Here is a 21534-nt window from a genome sequence, read left to right on the forward strand (position 1 = left end):
GACCTTGAGATGCTTTTTACGGAGCCACTCCTTAGTTGCCCTGGCTGTGTGTTTTGGGTCGTTGTCATGCTGGAAAACCCAGCCACGACCCATCTTCAATGCTCTTACTAAGGGAAGGAGGTTGTTGGCCAAGATCTCACGATACATGGCCCCATCCATCCTCCCTTCAATACGGTGCAGTCGTCCTGTCCCATTTGCAGAAAAGCATTCCCAAAGAATGATGTTTCCACCTCCATGCTTCACGGTTGGGATGTTTTTCTTGCGGTTGTACTCATCCTTCTTCTTCCTCCAAACACGGCGAGTGGAGTTTAGACCAAAAAGCTCTATTTTTGTCTCATCAGACCACATGACCTTCTCCCATTCCTCCTCTGGATCATCCAGATGGTCATTGGCAAACTTCAGACGGGCCTGGACATGCGCTGGCTTGAGCAGGGGGACCTTGCGTGCGCTGCAGGATTTTAATCCATGGCGGCGTAGTGTGTTACTAATGGTTTTCTTTGAGACTGTGGTCCCAGCTCTCTTCAGGTTATTGACCAGGTCCTGTCGTGTAGTTCTGGGCTGATCCCTCACCTTCCTCATGATCATTGATGCCCCACGAGGTGAGATCTTGCATGGAGCCCCAGACCGAGGGTGATTGACCTTCATCTTGAATTTCTTCCATTTTCTAATAATTGCGCCAACAGTTGTTGCCTTCTCACTAAGCTGCTTGCCTACTGTCCTGTAGCCCATCCCAGCCTTGTGCAGGTCTACAATTTTATCCCTGATGTCCTTACACAGCTCTCTGGTCTTGGCCATTGTGGAGAGGTTGGAGTCTGTTTGATTGAGTGTGTGGACAAGTGTCTTTTATACAGGTAATGGGTTCAAACAGGTGCAGTTAATACAGGTAATGAGTTGAGAACAGGAGGGCTTCTTAAAGAAAAACTAACAGGTCTGTGAGAGCCGGAATTCTTACTGGTTGGTAGGTGATCAAATACTTATGTTATGCAATAAAATGCAAATGAATTACTTAAAAATCATACAATGTGATTTTCTGGATTTTTGCAGAAATTACAGACCTCTAAATGCTTTGTAAGTAGGAAAACCTGGAAAATCGGCAGTGTATCAAATACTTGTTCTCCCCACTGTATATATATATATATATATATATATATATATATATATATATGTATTATAAAACAATTTAGAAAACGTCACTCAAATCCTGTTAAAATGTATATAGAGGTATTAGTCTCATGCTACAGTATATAAATGATATTGTTCCATTTTAAACAGCCTAACAGGCTCTCCCACCATCTCTAATGATCTGGTCTGCTTGATGAGGAACTAAATGTAGACCACAGCATGATTATTATATGACTACCACATCTCTGTACCCCCACACACACAATCCATGTTTGGCAGATGCTCTTTTCATTTACAATTTAACCCTTAGCCTACAATTTCTGCGGCCGTGTGGAAATCTGTAACGTCCGATCAGTTTGGCCTTTAAACGATGGAAAGATGAGACTCAGGAACACGATGATGTTCTCCGATGTTCTCCGACTACACACTAACATGACCCCACTATGGAAAGGTGAGTCTCTCAGGAACACGTACAGGTTGGTTTGATCTAGGACACACTAACATGACCCCACTATGGAAAGGTGAGTCTCTCAGGAACACATACAGGTTGTATTGATCTAGGACACACTAACATGACCCCACTATGGAAAGGTGAGTCTCTCAGGAACACATACAGGTTGTATTGATCTAGGACACACTAACATGACCTCACTATGGAAAGGTGAGTCTCTCAGGAACACGTACAGGTTGGTTTGATCTAGGACACACTAACATGACCCCACTATGGAAAGGTGAGTCTCTCAGGAACACATACAGGTTGGTTTGATCTAGGGCGCCCACAAGCTTTACAAGACTCGTCTGAAGGTCTCCTGGTACCAGTTTAACACATTAATGGAAGTATATATGGAGATAGTTTAGTGTAGAAAATAAGGGTGAAATACATGTAAAATATTCATATGAGTTTCAGCAGTGAGTTTTACAACAGAGGATTATTTTTACGCTCTACGTGGTTCAACACTCGGCGGTCCGTTCTGTGAGCTTGTGTTGTCTACCACTTCACGGCTAAGCCGTTGTTGCTCCAAGACGTGCCACGTTTAAAGTCACTGAGATTATCAGTAAGGACATTTTACTGCCGGTGTTTGTCTATGGAGATTGAATGGCTGCATGCTCGAGTTTATACACCTGTCAGCAACAGGTGTGGCTGAAATAGCCAAATCCACTGATGTCCACATACTTTTGGCCATATAGTGTATCTTGTTGTTACCTGAGCAGATCACTTTGAGTCCAGGAAGGTGATCATAGCTTCTGGTACACTCTCTCAGTGCGCGCTCAGACCCAGAACAGTGAACTAAAAACCCTCTAGTGGTGTTTCCAGGTAGTACTGAAACAGCGGAGCCACAACCCAGCTGTCTACACACTACTGCAGCTACAGCCGTCACGTCAGAGAAAGATCCCACAATCCTCCACTCTCCCTGGTCGTACCGCTCCACTCCACCAGCACAGCGACTGCCTCCTCCCACCAGCCTCACATCATCAGGCTCTGAGAAAAGAAAAGAGAGAGACAGTAACCTTACTATTTTCTCACTAAAACACACCTATATTGTCTCTCATATTCTTCACTCCAGGTGAGAAACAATGTTGATTGAGTGACAAACTGTTTCTTACCTGAGCAGGTGAGTCCAACAGCATTACCAGGTAGGCAGGTGTTGTGTTTTCTGTCTGAGGTGTCACAGTCCAGGAGAAGGGACTCATTGTCTTTACACTGGAACTCTCTATCCCAGGTCTGACCATCACCTCCTCCATAGAGCCCCCCCTGTAGAGCTGCAGGAGCCCCACAGCCAAGCTCCCCACAGACTACCTCTGCATCCTGCCGGTCAAAGTCAGCTTCACACACTGAGGCCCAGGACTGATTGTACTTCACCTCCACTCTCCCAGAGCAGAGACCAGCTCCATCCACAAGCCGCACAGACTCTGGAGAAAAAGAGTTGGTTGAACATTCAATCAGTTTTGTTGATGACACTGTCAAGGACTAAACACAAATATGTTGGATAAAAGATTGTAGTTTGCTATGTTTGATACTGTAAGAGGTAGAAATGGGTTCTTTGTCACTCAGGATCGGGTTGGGAATAATGCAGGCAGGAGACAGGAATAAGTTCACTTCACTTTATAGAAAATAAACAGCTGGACATCCATCAGGCAGCTTCACTTCAGTACCATCTGAACTACAATGATCTGCCCATGAACATCTCCCATAAACCAATATGACAATACATCTGACATTGCTCCCTCTATTTAAATGAAATTGAAACACATAAAACATGATACATGGTAATATTGTATAATGTACAAATAAATCTCTCAATATGACCAGTCTCTTACCTGAACAGGTCACATGATGATAATATCCACCATCACAGACACCAGGTCCTCCTTCTATGATGTCACAATGTCTAATAGTAGACTCATTTCCACTGCATCTGCTAAATAGTCTGATTCCTCTTCTTCCCTCTTCAATCAGAGATCCTCCAGATTCAGCTACAGGATTCCCACAGTCCAGCTCTCTACAAACAACCTTAGTATCTCTCATGCTCCACCACCCAGTACATAGACCCAACCACTCTCCTCTGTAGAAGACTTCCACTGTCCCAGAACAGGAAGTGGTTCCATTCACCAGTCTGACTGAGTATTCAGCTGTAAACAGCAGAGAGGAAAACACAGTGGTAAGGACAGATGATGACAGTGATTCTGTTATTCTAACAGCAGTAATTCTTTGTGGTTGACAAGTATTAGTAGTTCCATAAAACACTACTTGTTATTGGGGTTTAGAATGGTTTGTATTAAAGTTGACTAATATTGAACAGCTATAATCACTGTAGATTTATACTCTACCTACCTGGTGGACTGACACTTTGAGCCTGGAGATCTGAGGAGAAAGAGAGAGACAGAGGAGAAAGGGAGGAGTCAGAGGAGAAAGAGAGAGACAGAGGAGAAAGGGAGGAGTCAGAGGAAGAGAGAGACAGAGGAGAAAGGGAGGAGTCAGAGGAAGAGAGAGACAGAGGAGACAGGAGGAGTCAGAGGAAGAGAGAGACAGAGGAGAAAGGGAGGAGTCAGAGGAAGAGAGAGACAGAGGAGAAAGGGAGGAGTCAGAGGAAGAGAGAGACAGAGGAGAAAGGGAGGAGTCAGAGGAAGAGAGAGACAGAAGTTAAATGAACATCAACATGACCTTTCATGATGTGATGGGAAGACAGGCTTATCATGAGGTTTCACATGTGTTTGGTTACATAGTGCCCAATGTTCTTCTGAGTGATAAAACAGCAAACATTAAGAGTGTTTACTTATCAGACCCACATATATAATAAATATACTATAATATACTATATTCATATGCTTTTAGTACTCACACATGAATCATATCCTGTATGCAGGTCATGTGTTGTTTTGAGGCAGCAGTAAAAACATACTGACAGGACAGTTCCTCTTATGGCCACTAGGTGATAATCTGGTGTCACAGACGCAGGACTGAAGACTAAAGAGAAGCATTGTCCCAATTATCTCTCCTTTCTCCTAAAGTGTGCACTTGTTCCCTTCACTGAAATGACTGGTAAACTAAATATAGTGGAAACGCCCACTTGATAACAGAAGGTAGAGTCCTCTGAGTGGAACGGTGGGAGACAAACAGTACCTCCTCTCCCCTTCTCCTTTCCTCCCCCTCCTCTCCTCTCCCTCTCTCCCCCCTTTCATCTTCTCCCCCTCCCCTCTCATCACCCCTCCTCTACTCTCCTCCCCCTGTCCCCTCCCCCTCTCCTCTTCTCTACTCTCCTCTCCTCCCCCTCTCCTCTATTCTTCTCCCCCTCTTCTCTTCCACCCCAGTCCTCTTCTCTCCCTCCCCTCTTCTCCCTCCTCGAATATTCCACCCCTCTCCTCTTCTCCCCCTCTCCCCCCCTCGAATATTCTACCCCTCCCCTCTTCTCCCCCTCTTCTCTTCTCCCGCTCTCCTCTTCTCCCCCTCTCCTCTTCTCCCTCCTCGAATATTCCACCCCTCTCCTCTTCTCCACCTCTCCCCTTCTCCCCCCTCGAATATTCTACCCCTCTCCTCTTCTCCCCCATTCATCTTCTCCGCCTCTCCTCTCCCCTTCTTCCCCACCGCCTCTCCTCTTCTCCCCCTCTCTTCTCCTCTTCTCTTCTCTTCTCTCCCCCAGGGAGAGGGTCAGGGAGAGAGTTGAGTTATGTACTAGACTGATGGGGGTCAGGGAGAGAGTTGAGTTATGTACTAGACTGGTGGGGGTCAGGGAGAGAGTTGAGTTATGTACTAGACTGGTGGAGATCTGGCGTCCAGGTGGCCCTGGCAGAAGCAGTGGGTTCTGGGTAAAATCACTGGGGAAGCCAGTCCAGAATAAAGCCATATTACAACCTGTGTGTTGTGATAATTGTGTTGTTTCTCTGTAACCTGTTAGTTTATATGCCTTGACACTGTGATATAGAAGTCTAAAACTGAGATTATTAGAAGACACAGTGGCAGAATAAATTCAACCACACCTTTGTTTCGTCACAAAACCAGAGAGCAACATCTGTCCTGTAAAGTCCACAAAGCATATTACATGTAACAAACAGTTACATGACCTACAGCATGGTCAAGCAAGGTCATGTTTCTGACATCTTCTGACTAATAAACAACTATTGATTTAGAACCACAGAGTTACAGCAAGTCACAAAGACAACAGGAGCTGCTGCCTCCACTATTCCAGCACCATTTACACTTCAACATTTCAACATCATCAAATCACCTCTGCTTAGTCTAATACGGTGACAACTAAAAGATACCAACAACTATTTAGTCCAATCAACATAAGCTAAATATGATGTGGCTGTCCATGGAACTGATTTGTTTGTGTGTGTGTGTGTGTGTGTGTGTACGTATGTGTGTGTGTGTGTGTGTACGTATGTGTGTGTGTGTGTGTACGTACGTATGTGTGTGCATGTGTGTGTGTGTGTGTACGTATGTGTGTGTGTGTGTGTGCGTGTGTACATATGTGTGTGTGTGTGTGTGTGTGTACATATGTGTGTGTGTGTGTATACGTATGTGTGTGTGTGTGTGTGTGTGTGTGTGTGTGTGTGTGTGTGTGTGTGTGTGTGTGTGTGTGTGTGTGTGTGTGTGTGTGTGTGTGTGTGTGTGTGTGTGTGTGTGTGTGTGTGTGTGTGCGTGCGTGTGTGTGTGTACGTATGTGTGTGTGTGTGTACGTATGTGTGTGAGCACCATTTGAGGTATCAAAAAACAATTTCAAATTGACATACCAATTAGAACCTCACACAAAATATTCAAATCTACAATTGAACCAATTGCCCCAAATGGAGGTAAACTGTGGGGTCCACTAACCAATCAAGATTTGAAATACTGCATGAAGAAATTCTGCAAAAACATTCTTAGAGTACAGAGAAAAAGGCCCAAATAATAAATGTAGGACAGAATTAGACCAATATCAATCACTAATTAATATCCATCACTAATTAATATCCATCACTAATTAATATCCATCACTAATTAATATCCATCACTAATTAATACCATCACTAATTAATATCCATCACTAATTAATATCATCACTAATAATATCCATCACTAATTAATTTCCATCACTCATTAATATCAATCACTAATTAATACCCATCACTAATTAATATCATTACTAATTAATATCCATCACTAATTAATTTCCATCACTCATTAATATCAATCACAGATTAATACCCATCACTAATTAATATCAATCACTAATTAATATCAATCACTAATTAATATCCATCACTAATTAATATCAATCACTAATTAATATCCATCACTAATTAATATCATCACTAATTAATATCCATCACTAATTAATTTCCATCACTCATTAATGTCATTCACTAATTAATACCAATCACTTATTAATATCAATCACTAATTAATATCCATCACTAATTAATATCCATCGCTAATTAATATCCATCACTAATTAATATCCATCACTAATTAATATCCATCACTGATTTAATATCCATCACTAATTAATATCCTGAAACAAGACTTCAATGTCTATAACCACATAAAAACAAGAGACCAGCACTGAAATGACAAGAGAACATTGATAAAAGTCCCTTCATCCAGCTGGTCCTGAAGCTTAGTTCACAAACCCCTACTAACCCAACAAAGCATCAGGACAGCACTCAGACAGTCTGGCCCAAACTAATTACAAACAAACATACATAAATGATGGGAAACTATCTGACCACTACTTCTACTTTTTGTACACACAGCTCACACTCTCCTACACACACCAGCTGACTGAGGGGGCCCTAGTGGGGACAGGTGGCTGAGAGGGCCCTAGTGGAGACAGGTGACTGAGAGGGACCTAGCGGAGCCGGATGGTTGAGAGGGCCCTAGTGGAGACAGCTGGCTGAGAAGGTCCTAGTGGAGCCGGCTGGCTGAGAGGGCCCTTGTGGAGACAGCTGGCTGAGAGGGCCCTAGTGGAGCCGGCTGGCTGAGAGGGCCCTAGTGGAGACAGCCGGCTGAGAGGGCCCTAGTGTAGACAGGTGGCTGAGAGGACCCTAGTGGAGCCGGCTGGCTGAGAGGGCCCTAGTGGAGCCAGCTGACTGAGAGGGCCCTAGTGTAGACAGGTGGCTGAGAGGGCCCTAGTGGAGACAGCCGGCTGAGAGGGCCCTAGTGTAGACAGGTGACTGAGAGGGCCCTAGTGGAGCCGGCTGGCTGAGAGGGCCCTAGTGGACCTGGCTGGCTGAGAGGGCCCTAGTGGAGCCGGCTGGCTGAGAGGACCCTAGTGGAGCCGGCTGGCTGAGAGGACCCTAGTGGAGCCGGCTGGCTGAGAGGGCCCTAGTGGAGCCGGCTGGCTGAGAGGACCCTAGTGGAGCCGGCTGGCTGAGAGGACCCTAGTGGAGCCGGCTGGCTGAGAGGGCCCTAGTGGACCTGGCTGGCTGAGAGGGCCCTAGTGGAGCCGGCTGGCTGAGAGGACCCTAGTGGAGCCGGCTGGCTGAGAGGGCCCTAGTGGAGCCGGCTGGCTGAGAGGGCCCTAGTGGAGCCGGCTGGCTGAGAGGGCCCTAGTGGAGACAGGTGGCTGAGCGGGTCCTAGTGGAGACAGGTGGCTGAGAGGGCACTAGTGGAGACAGGTGACTGAGAGGGCCCTAGTGGAGACGGCTGGCTGAGAGGGTCCTAGTGGAGACAGGTGGCTGAGAGGGCCCTAGTGGAGACAGGTGGCTGAGAGGGCCCTAGTGGAGACGGCTGGCTGAGAGGGTCCTAGTGGAGACCTTCCTTGACACTTTCTCTCTCCTCCACAAATATCCCCTCCCCTCCTCTCTCCCCTCTCTCCCCTCCCCTTCTCTCTCCACTCCCCTTTTCTCTCCCCTACCCCCCTCTCGCCCCTCCCCTCCTCTGTCCCCTCCCCTCCACTACTCTCTCCCCACTACTCCTCTCTCCTCCCTCTCACGCTGCTCATCCTCTCTCTCTCTCTCTCTCCTCTCTCTCTCTCTCTCTCCCCTCCCCTCTCCTCTCCTCTCTCTCTCTCCTCTCTCCTCTCTCTCTCTCTCTCTCTCTCTTCGTGACGTATAGTGTTGGACCTGTTGATCTTGACTCAGCTCATAGACCTCTATCATCTACACCCCTCCTTCTCCTACTCTAACATAACACCAATATAATATATACTCTCATTCATTTACATAGAGACAGATACAATCAATCATTGACACACTGAATATACAACAGTCAGATGCATGACACCATCACAACTTAACTGACATTAGTGCCTGTCCCCAGATGGACAGTTAGGCTACAGTAAAGTACATTTACAGGTGATCACATCATTGTCCTGCTTTGAGACACATCTTTACTGTCTGCTTCCAGTTGTATGGTATTTTACTAGCCCTGCAAATTATAATATATCTTACAATATCAAAACATATCTCAGTAACTGTCACAAGTGTATATCAATATAACAGCCTCCTACCTGTGCTCCACAACAGGGTCATCAGTATCACTGCATATATCATATCTGTCTCTAACTGGGGCTCCACTGAGTGAAACAAGTCTACTGTCATGAAGAGTCGACTGAAGAGTGAGAAATACTGCTAGGCTTTATGACTTCTATCTCATTACTTCCTGACTTCTATGATGTCACAAACCTTTAAGCAGATAAGATCAGTTAAACCAACCTACCTACAGGAAACACTGACATTAGAAAAACTCCACAGGAAACTGCTGGCAGAGCAGCAACGTTTCACATAGTGTGTCCTATAATATCACATCTATAATATCAGCTCTAACTTTCTACTGCTTGAGTTCACCTCTTATAGAATATTGGCTTAATGTTCCAGCACCTCAATATAAACAGTACCAGCACCCAAAATGAGTGCTGATGAGGTCTCATGTTAGAGCAGGAGAAGGGGGGATGTGGTGTAGAAGCTAGAGGTCTGTTACCCAAGTCAACTCTACAGGCCTGATGCTATATGTCAGGGTCAGGCTGGGCTGGGACAAGAGAGGAACAGGTTACTGGTTATGATGACATCACTGGTGAAAAGTCAGTGATACAAATATATTCAGCTGATTTAAATGTCAGTCTATCTCTCCCTCCTCCCCTGTCTCCTTCTACCAACCCACTCTGTCAGTGAGTCATATCTCTCTCTCATCTCTCTCTCCCTCCTCCCCTGTCTCCTTCTACCAACCCAGTCTGTCAATAAGTCCTATCTCTCTCTCTCTCCCTCCTCCCCTGTCTCCTTCTACCAACCCAGTCTGTCAATAAGTCCTATCTCTCTCTCTCCCTCCTCCCCTGTCTCCTTCTACCAACCCAGTCTGTCAATAAGTCCTATCTCTCTCTCTCTCCCTCCTCCCCTGTCTCCTTCTACAAACCCACTCTGTCAGTGAGTCATATCTCTCTCTCATCTCTCTCTCCCTCCTCTCTTGTCTCCTTCTACCAACCCAGTCTGTCAGTAAGAACTAAACTCAGCAAAAAAAGAAACGTCCTCTCACTGTCAACTGCGTTTATTTTCAGCAAACTTAACATGTGTAAATACTTGTATGAACATAGCAAGATTCAACAACTGAGACATAAAATGAACAAGTTCCACATACATGTGACTAACAGAAATGGAATAATGTGTCCCTGAACAAAGGGGGGAGGGGGTCAAAATCAAAAGTCACAGTCAGTATCTGGTGTGGCCACCAGCTGCATTAAGTACTGTAGTGCATCTCCTCCTCATGGACTGCACCATATTTGCTAGTTCTTGCTTTGAGATGTTACCCCACTCTTCCACCAAGGCACCTTCAAGTTCCCAGACATTTCAGTTCCCAGACATGACCTAGCCCTCACCCTCCGATCCAACAGGTCCCAGACGTGCTCAATGGGATTGAGATCCGGGCTCTTCATTGGCCATGGCAGAACACTGATATTCCTGTCCTGCAGGAAATCACGCACAGAACGAGAAGTATGGCTGGTGCCATTGTCATGCTGGAGGGTCATGTCAGGATGAGCCTGCAGGAAGGGTACCACATGAGGGAGGAGGATGTCTTCCCTGTAACGCACAGCATTGAGATTGCCTGCAATGACAACAAGCTCAGTCCGATGATGCTGTGACACACCGCCCCAGACCATGACGGACCCTCCACCTTCAATCGATCTCGATCCAGAGTACAGGCCTTGGTGTAAACGCTCATTCCTTCCTCACCCCTGGTGAGACAAAACCGCCACTCATCAGTGAAGAGCACTTTTGCCAGTTCTGTCTGGTCCAGCGACGGTGAGTTTGTGCCCAAAGGCGACGTTGTTGCCAGTGATGTCTGGTGAGGACCTGCGGTACAACAGGCCTACAAGCCCTCAGTCCAGCCTCTCTAAGCCTATTGCGGACAGTCTGAGCACGGATGGAGGGATTGTGCATTCCTGGTGCATATCGGGCAGTTGCTGTTGCCATCCTGTACCTGTCCCGTAGGTGTGATGTTTGGATGTACCGATCCTGTGCAGATGTTGTTACACGTGGTCTGCCACTGCGAGGATGATCAGCTGTCCGTCCTGTTTCCCTGCAGCGCTGTCTTAGGCGTCTCACAGTACGGACATTGCAATTTATTGCCCTGGCCACTTATGCTGTCCTCATGCCCTCTTGCAGCATGCCTAAGGGACGTTCAGGAAGATGAGTAGGGACCCTGGGCATCTTTCTTTTGGTGTTTTTCACAGTCAGTTGAAAGGCCTCTTTAGTGTCCTAAGTTTTCATAACTGTGACCTTAATTGCCTACCGTCTGTAAGCTGTTAGTGTCTTAAAGACCGTTACACAGGTGCATGTTCATTAATTGTTTATGGTTCACTGAACAAGCATGGGAAACAGTGTTTAAACCCTTTACAATGAAGATCTGTGTAGTTATTTGGATTTTTACAAATTATTTTTGAAAGACAGGGTCCTGAAAAAGGGACATGTATTGTTTTGCTGCGTTTCTCTCTCCCATCTCTCTTCCTCCTCCCTTGTCTCCTTCTCCCAACCCAGTCTGTCAGTAAGTCCTATCTCTCTCTCCCATCTCTATTCCTCCTCCCTTGTCTCCTTCTCCCAACCCAGTCTGTCAGTAAGTCCTATCTCTCTCTCCCATCTCTCTTCCTCCTCCCTTGTCTCCTTCTCCCAACCCAGTCTGTCAGTAAGTCCTATCTCTCTCTCCCATCTCTCTTCCTCCTCCTTTGTCTCCTTCTCCCAACCTAGTCTGTCAGTAAGTCCTATCATTCTCTCTCTTCCTCCTCCCTTATCTCCTTCTCCCAAACCCAGTCTGTCAGTAAGTCCTATCATTCTCTCTCATCCTCCTCCCTTGTCTCCTTCTCTCAACCCAGTCTGTCAGTAAGTCCTATCATTCTCTCTCTTCCTCCTCCCTTGTCTCCTTCTCCCAACCCAGTCTGTCAGTAAGTCCTATCTCTCTCTCCCATCTCTATTCCTCCTCCCTTGTCTCCTTCTCCCAACCCAGTCTGTCAGTAAGTCCTATCTCTCTCTCCCATCTCTCTTCCTCCTCCCTTGTCTCCTTCTCCCAACCCAGTCTGTCAGTAAGTCCTATCTCTCTCTCCCATCTCTCTTCCTCCTCCTTTGTCTCCTTCTCCCAACCTAGTCTGTCAGTAAGTCCTATCATTCTCTCTCTTCCTCCTCCCTTATCTCCTTCTCCCAAACCCAGTCTGTCAGTAAGTCCTATCATTCTCTCTCATCCTCCTCCCTTGTCTCCTTCTCTCAACCCAGTCTGTCAGTAAGTCCTATCATTCTCTCTCTTCCTCCTCCCTTGTCTCCTTCTCCCAAACCCAGTCTGTCAGTAAGTCCTATCTCTCTCTCTCATCCTCCTCCCCTGTCTCCTTCTCTCAACCCAGTCTGTCAGTAAGTCCTATCATTCTCTCAATTCAATTCAATTCAATTCAAGGGGCTTTATTGGCATGGGAAACATGTGTTAACATTGCCAAAGCAAGTGAGGTAGATAATATACAAAAGTCAAATAAACAATAAAACAATGAAAATCTCTCTCTCCCATCTCCCTTCTTCCTCCCGTGTCTCCTTCTCTCAACCTAGTCTGTCAGTAAGTCCTATCATTCTCTCTCATCTCACTTCCTTCTCCCTTGTCTCCTTCTCTCAACCTAGTCTGTCAGTAAGTCCTCTCTCTCTCTCTCTCTCTCTCTCTCTCTCTCTCTCTCTCTCTCTCTCTCTCTCTCTATATATATATATCTATCTCTCTCTCTCTCTCTCTCTCTCTCTCTATATATCTCTCTCTCTCTCTCTCTCTCTCTCCTGAGAAATACTGCTAGGCTAAATGACTTCTATCTCATTACCTCCTTACTTATATGATGTGACACACTTTTAAGCAGACAAGATCAGTGGTTAAACCCACATACCTACAGGAAACACTGACATTAGAAAAACTCCACAGGAAACTGCTGGCAGAGCAGCAACGTTTCACATAGTGTGTCCTATAAATCAGCTCTAACTTTCTACTGCTTGAGTTCACCTCTTATAGAATATTGGCTTAATGTTCCAGCACCTCAATATAAACAGTACCAGTACCCAAAATGAGTACTGATGAGGTCTCATGTTAGAGCAGGAGAAGGGGGATGTGGTGTAGAAGCTAGAGGTCTGTTACCCAAGTCAACTCAACAGGCCTGATGCTATATGTCAGGGTCAGGCTGGGCTGGGACAAGAGAGAAAAAGGTTACTGGTTATGATGACATCACTGGTGAGAAGTCAGTGATAAAAAGATGAAAAGGAGAGAAGAGGAGAGGAGAGGAGAGGGAGGAGAGGAGAGGGGGAGGGGAGATGAGGTACTGTTTGTCTCCCACCGTTCCACTCAGAGGACTCTACCTTCTGTTATCAAGTGGGCGTTTCCACCATATTTAGTGTACCAGTCATTTCAGTGAAGGGAACAAGTGCACACTTTAGGAGAAAGGATAGATAATTGGGACAATGCTTCTTTCTAGTCTTCAGTCCTGCGTCTGACACCAGATTACCACCTAGTGGCCATAAGAGGAACTGTCCTGTCAGTGTGTTTTTACTGCTGGCTCAAAACAACACATGACCTGCAAACATGATATGATTCATGTGTGAGTACTAAAAGCATATGAATAGAGTATATTATAGTATATTTATTATATATGTGCGTCTGATAAGTAAACACTCTTAATGTTTGCTGTTTTATCACTCAGAAGAACATTGGACACTATGTAACAAAACACATGTGAAACCTCATGATATGAGTGATAAGAAGTGTTTAAAAAGGTGAGTTCTGAACCCTGTAGACTACTGCACTACTTCTGAAGAAGACCAGAGTCATTTCAGAATGAAGACTGCTATAGTTCTGACGCTGTTGCTGCTCTGTCTGTCTGGGGCCTGGACTCAGGGAGAGAGTGGAGGGGTGACTAGTAGTTCTGTCTGTCTGTCTGTTCGGGGCCTGGACTCAGGGAGAGAGTGGAGGGGTGACTAGTAGTTCTGTCTGTCTGTCTGTCTGTCTGGGGCCTGGACTCAGGGAGAGAGTGGAGGGGTGACTAGTAGGTCTGTCTGTCTGTCTGTCTGTCTGTCTGTCTGTCTGGGGCCTGGACTCAGGGAGAGAGTGGAGGGGTGACTAGTAGTTCTGTCTGTCTGTCTGGGGCCTGGACTCAGGGAGAGAGTGGAGGGGTGACTAGTCGTTCTGTCTGTCTGTCTGTCTGTCTGTCTGTCTGTCTGGGGCCTGGACTCAGGGAGAGGGTGGAGGGGTGACTAGTAGTTCTGTCTGTCTGTCTGGGGCCTGGACTCAGGGAGAGAATGGAGGGGTGACTAGTAGTTCTGTCTGTCTGTCTGTCTGTCTGTCTGTCTGTCTGTCTGTATGTCTGGGGCCTGGACTCAGGGAGAGAGTGGAGGGGTGACTAGTAGTTCTGTCTGTCTGTCTGTCTGTCTGTCTGGGGCCTGGACTCAGGGAGAGAGTGGAGGGGTGACTAATAGTTCTGTCTGTCTGTCTGGGGCCTGGACTCAGGGAGAGAGTGGAGGGGTGACTAGTAGTTCTGTCTGTCTGTCTGGGGCATGGACTCAGGGAGAGAGTGGAGGGGTGACTAGTAGTTCTGTCTGTCTGTCTGTCTGTCTGGGGCCTGGACTCAGGGAGAGAGTGGAGGGGTGACTAGTAGTTCTGTCTGTCTGTGTGTCTGTCTGGGGCCTGGACTCAGGGAGAGAGTGGAGGGGTGACCAGTAGCTCTGTTTGTCTGTCTGTCTGTCTGTCTGTCTGTCTGTCTGTCTGTCTGTCTCTCTCTCTGTCTGTCTGTCTGTCTGTCTGTCTGTCTGTCTGTCTGTCTGTCTGGGGCCTGGACTCAGGGAGAGAGTGGAGGGGTGACTAGTAGTTCTGTCTGTCTGTCTGTCTGTCTGGGGCATGGACTCAGGGAGAGAGTAGAGGGGTGACTAGTAGTTCTGTCCGTCTGTCTGTCTGTGGCATGGACTCAGGGAGAGAGTGGAGGGGTGACTAGTAGTTCAAATCAAATCAAATGTATTTTGTAAGCCCTTCTTACATCAGCTGATATCTCAAAGTGCTGTACAGAAACCCAGCCTAAAACCCCAAACAGTAAGCAATGCAGGTGTAGAAGCACGGTGGCTAGGAAAAACTCCCTAGAATAGCCAGAACCTAGGAAGAAACCTAGAAAGGAGCCAGGCTATGAGGGGTGGCCAGTCCTCTTCTGGCTGTGCCGGGTGGAGATTATAACAGAACATGGCCAAGATGTTCAAAGATTCATAGATGACCAGCAGGGTCAAATAATAATTATCACAGTGGTTGTCGAGGGTGCAACAGGTCAGCACCTCAGGAGTAAATGTCAGTTGGCTTTTCGTAGCCGATCATTCAGAGTATCTCTACCGCTCCTGCTATCTCTAGAGAGTTGAAAACAGCAGGTCTGGGACAGGTAGCACGTCCGGTGAACAGGTCAGGGTTCCGTAGCCGCAGGCAGAACAGTTGAAACTGGAGCAGCAGCACGGCCAGGTGGACTAGGGACAGCAAGGAGTCATCAGGCCAGGTAGTCCTGAGGCATGGTCCTAGGGCTCAGGTCCACCAAGAGAGAGAAAAAAAGAGAGAAAGAAAGAGAGAATTAGACAGAGCATACTTAAATTCACACAAGACACAGGATAAAACAGCAGAAATACTCCAGATATAACAGACTGACCCTAGCCCCTCGACACATAAACTACTGCAGCATAAATACTGGAGGCTGAGACAGGAGGGGTTGGGAGACACTGTGGCCCCATCCGACGATACCCCCATTCAAGGCAAAACAGGCAGGATATAACTGCCAATGTTCTGTCTGTCTGTCTGCAAGCCAGCCAGCCAGACAGCCAGACAGCCAGCTGCAGTATATACACTAAATCATCAAAAGTATGTGGACACCTGCTGTTCAAACATCTCTAACCAAAATCATGGGCATTTGCATGGAGTTGGTCCCCCGTTGCTGCTGTAACAGCCTCCACTCTTCTGGGAAGGTTTTCCACTAGATGTTGAAACATTGCTGCTATAACAGCCTCCACTCTTCTGGGAAGGCTTTCCACTAGATGTTGAAACATTGCTGCTGTAACAGCCTCCACTCTTCTGGGAAGGTTTTCCACTAGATGTTGGAACATTGCTGCTATAACAGCCTCCACTCTTCTGGGAAGGCTTTCCACTAGATGTTGGAACATTGCTGCAGTGACTTGCTTCCATTCAGCCACAAGAGCATTAGTGAGCATTTTCTAGAATTGATTAGATAGTTTTTTTTTTTCAGTCAATCTACACATAGTGTCCTATAATGACAAAGCGAAAACAGGTTTACACATTTTTGAGATCCTTTTTAAAAAAAAATGTAAAATTAGTATTGAGATCCTGTTTCTGATGGTCACTGATGTTGGGCGATTAGACCTGGCTCGCAGTCGGCGTTCCAATTCATCCCAAAGGTGTTCGATGGAGTTGAAGTCAGGGCTTTGTGAAGTTCTTCAACACCAATCTCGACTAACCATTCATGTATGGAACTCGCTTTATCGCACGGGGCATTGTCATGCTGAAACAGGAAAGGGCCTTCCCCAAACTGTTGCCACAAAGTTGGAAGCACAGATTCCTCTAGAATGTCATTCTATGCTGTAGCATTAAGATTTCCCTTCACTGAAACTAAGGGGCCCAAACCATGAAAAACAGCCCCAGACCATTATTCCTCCTCCACCAAACTTTACAGTTGGCACAATGCATTGGGGCAGGTAGCATTCTCCTGGCATCCGCCAAACCCAGATTAGTGCGTCGGATTGCTAGAAGGTGAAGCATGATTCATCACTCCAGAGAATACGTTTCCACTGCTCCAGAGTCCAATGGCAGCTAGCTTTACACCACTTAAGCCTACACTTGGCATTGCACATGGTGATCTTAGGCTTGTATGCAGCTGCTCGGCCCTGGAAACCCATTTCATGAAGCTCCTGACAAACAGTTTCTTGTGCTGATGTTGCTTCCAGAGGCAGTTTGGAACTTGTTAGTGAGTGTTGCAACCAAGTACAGATGATTTTTACACGTTACACACTTCAGCACTCGGCGGTCCCGTTCTGTGAACTTGTGTGGCCCACTACTTCTTGGCTGAGCTGTTGTTGGTCCTAGATGTTTCCACTTCTCAGTAACAACACTTACAGTTGACCGGGGAAGCTCTAGCAGGTCAGAAACTTGACAAACTGACTTGTTGGAAAGGTGCCATCCTCTGACGGTGCCACGTTGAAAGTTACTGAGATCTTCAGTAAAGCCATTCTACTGCCACTTGTTTGGTTACTACATGATTCCATATGTGTTATTTCATAGTTTCAATGTCTCCACTATTATTCTACAATGTAGACAATAGTTAAAACTGATCCTAGATCTGTACAATGTAGACAATAGTTAAAATAAAGAAAAAACATTGAATCTGTAGGTGTGTCCAAACAATTGACCGGTACTGTATATGCATTGTGGAGGTGAACTGGTCCTAGATCTGTGCAAAGGCATAACATCTCCAGCAGGAACAACTGTCTGTGTTAGAGAGCATATAAAACGAACTGATCCTAGATCTGTACAAAGGCATAACATCTACAGCAGGAACAACTGTCTGTGTTAGAGAACATATAAAACGAACTGATCCTAGATCTGTACAAAGGCATAACATCTCCAGCAGGAACAACTGTCTGTGTTAAAAGGCCCAGCTGGATTTAAAATGACATATTTGAATGTCATATGATTTGTTTGTCAGTACAAGACAGGGTCTGTGGAGGCTTGGCCTATTAGTGGTAGATTTTTGGAGGGACCCTTGTCCCTACAGCCAATCAGTGAGCAGCTTCCCTTCCCCTACATCTCAGGCAGTTCTGTTACTCACAACACCCCCCCTGCTTTCCTCAACAATAGAACAGCTTCCCTTCCCCTACATCTCAGGCAGTTCTGTTACTCACAACCCTCCCCCTGCTTTCCTCAACAATGGAACAGCTTCCCTTCCCCTACATCTCAGACAGTTCTGTTACTCACAACACTCCCCCTGCTTTCCTCAACAATGGAACAGCTTCCCTTCCCCTACATCTCAGGCAGTTCTGTTACTGACAACACTCCCCCTGTTTTCCTCAACAATAGAACAGCTTCCCTTCCCCTACATCTCAGACAGTTCTGTTACTCACAACACCCCCCCTGCTTTCCTCAATAATGGAACAGCTTCCCTTCCCCTACATCTCAGACAGTTCTGTTACTCACAACACCCCCCCTGCTTTCCTCAATAATGGAACAGCTTCCCTTCCCCTACATCTCAGACAGTTCTGTTACTCACAACACCCCCCCTGCTTTCCTCAACAATGGAACAGCTTCCCTTCCCCTACATCTCAGGCAGTTCTGTTACTCACAACACTCCCCCTGCTTTCCTCAACAATGGAACAGCCCACTGAGCTAAAGCCTTGCCATTACAAATATGTTTTAAAGGAGCGGGACATTTTTTACAATGAGGAAATAATATTTCATGTTTTACACGTACCTCAGAAATCATTGTGAATGGTGTCTTATGCAGTGACAAAATTAGATTTGCTGATGCAGTAAATCTAATACTGTTGTCAAACAGTAATGTCCCAATGTCCAGCTGGCACACTGACAGGGTCTGAATCAAACCCAATGACCACATGGCACACTGACAGGGTCTGAATCAAACCCAATGACCACCTGACACACTGACAGGGTCTGAATCAAACCCAATGACCACCTGGCACACTGACAGGGTCTGAATCAAACCCAATGTCCACCTGGCACACTGACAGGGTCTGAATCAAACCCAATGACCACCTGGCACACTGACAGGGTCTGAATCAAACCCAATGTCCACCTGGCACACTGACAGGGTCTGAATCAAACCCAATGTCCACCTGGCACACTGACAGGGTCTGAATCAAACCCAATGACCACCTGGCACACTGACAGGGTCTGAATCAAACCCAATGTCCACCTGGCACACTGACAGGGTCTGAATCAAACCCAATGACCACCTGGCACACTGACAGGGTCTGAATCAAACCCAATGACCACCTGGCACACTGACAGGGTCTGAATCAAACCCAATGACCACCTGGCACACTGACAGGGTCTGAATCAAACCCAATGTCCACCTGGCATGCTGGCAGGGTCTGAATCAAACCCAATGACCACCTGGCACACTGACAGGAACTGAATCAAACCCAATGACCACCTGGCACACTGACAGGGTCTGAATCAAACCCAATGTCCACCTGGCACACTGACAGGGTCTGAATCAAACCCAATGTCCACCTGGCACACTGACAGGGTCTGAATCAAACCCAATGACCACCTGGCATGCTGGCAGGGTCTGAATCAAACCCAATGACCACCTGGCACACTGACAGGGTCTGAATCAAACCCAATGTCCACCTGGCACACTGACAGGGTCTGAATCAAACCCAATGTCCACCTGGCATGCTGGCAGGGTCTGAATCAAACCCAATGACCACCTGGCACACTGACAGGGTCTGAATCAAACCCAATGTCCACCTGGCACACTGACAGGGTCTGAATCAAACCCAATGACCACCTGGCACACTGACAGGGTCTGAATCAAACCCAATGTCCACCTGGCACACTGACAGGGTCTGAATCAAACCCAATGACCACCTGGCACACTGACAGGGTCTGAATCAAACCCAATGTCCACCTGGCACACTGACAGGGTCTGAATCAAACCCAATGTCCACCTGGCACACTGACAGGGTCTGAATCAAACCCAATGTCCACCTGGCACACTGACAGGGTCTGAATCAAACCCAATGACCACCTGGCACACTGACAGGAATGTCCACCTGGCACACTGACAGGGTCTGAATCAAACCCAATGACCACCTGGCACACTGACAGGGTCTGAATCAAACCCAATGTCCACCTGGCACACTGACAGGGTCTGAATCAAACCCAATGACCACCTGGCACACTGACAGGGTCTGAATCAAACCCAATGTCCACCTGGCACACTGACAGGGTCTGAATCAAACCCAATGTCCACCTGGCACACTGACAGGGTCTGAATCAAACCCAATGTCCACCTGGCACACTGACAGGGTCTGAATCAAACCCAATGAACACCTGGCACACTGACAGGGTCTGAATCAAACCCAATGTCCACCTGGCACACTGACAGGGTCTGAATCAAACCCAATGTCCACCTGGCACACTGACAGGGTCTGAATCAAACCCAATGTCCACCTGGCACACTGACAGGGTCTGAATCAAACCCAATGTTCATCTGGCACACTGACAGGGTCTGAATCAAACCCAATGTCCACCTGGCACACTGACAGGGTCTGAATCAAACCCAATGTCCAGCTGGCACACTGACAGGGTCTGAATCAAACCCAATGACCACATGGCACACTGACAGGGTCTGAATCAAACCCAATGACCACCTGACACACTGACAGGGTCTGAATCAAACCCAATGACCACCTGGCACACTGACAGGGTCTGAATCAAACCCAATGTCCACCTGGCACACTGACAGGGTCTGAATCAAACCCAATGACCACCTGGCACACTGACAGGGTCTGAATCAAACCCAATGTCCACCTGGCACACTGACAGGGTCTGAATCAAACCCAATGTCCACCTGGCACACTGACAGGGTCTGAATCAAACCCAATGACCACCTGGCACACTGACAGGGTCTGAATCAAACCCAATGTCCACCTGGCACACTGACAGGGTCTGAATCAAACCCAATGTCCACCTGGCACACTGACAGGGTCTGAATCAAACCCAATGTCCACCTGGCACACTGACAGGGTCTGAATCAAACCCAATGTCCACCTGGCACACTGACAGGGTCTGAATGTTAAGGGGAGGGAAGATGGTCAAGAGGTGATGATTATTGTTGTTCTACTGCCTGATTGTTAAACAAGCTTTGTTAAAGAACAAGAAGACCCGCACACTGTTTACAAAAGCTTTGTTAAAGAACAAGAAGACCTGGCACACTGTTTACAAAAGCTTTGTTAAAGAACAAGAAGACCCGCACACTGTTTACAAAAGCTTTGTTAAAGAACAAGAAGACCTGCACACTGTTTACAAAAGCTTTGTTAAAGAACAAGAAGACCCACACACTGTTTACAAAAGCTTTGTTAAAGAACAAGAAGACCCGCACACTGTTTACAAAAGATTTGTTAAAGAACAAGAAGGCCTGCACACTGTTTACAAAAGCTTTGTTAAAGAACAAGAAGGCCCCACACTGTTTACAAAAGCTTTGTTAAAGAACAAGAAGACCCGCACACTGTTTACAAAAGCTTTGTTAAAGAACAAGAAGACCCGCACACTGTTTACAAAAGCTTTGTTAAAGAACAAGAAGACCCGCACACTGTTTACAAAAGCTTTGTTAAAGAACAAGAAGACCCGCACACTGTTGACAAAAGCTTTGTTTCAAGAACAAGAAGACCAGCACACTGTTTACAAAAGCTTTGTTAAAGAACAAGACCCGCACACTG

The sequence above is a fragment of the Salvelinus fontinalis genome, chromosome 5, assembly GCF_029448725.1.
Source record: "Salvelinus fontinalis isolate EN_2023a chromosome 5, ASM2944872v1, whole genome shotgun sequence".
Taxonomy (NCBI): Eukaryota; Metazoa; Chordata; class Actinopteri; order Salmoniformes; family Salmonidae; genus Salvelinus; species Salvelinus fontinalis.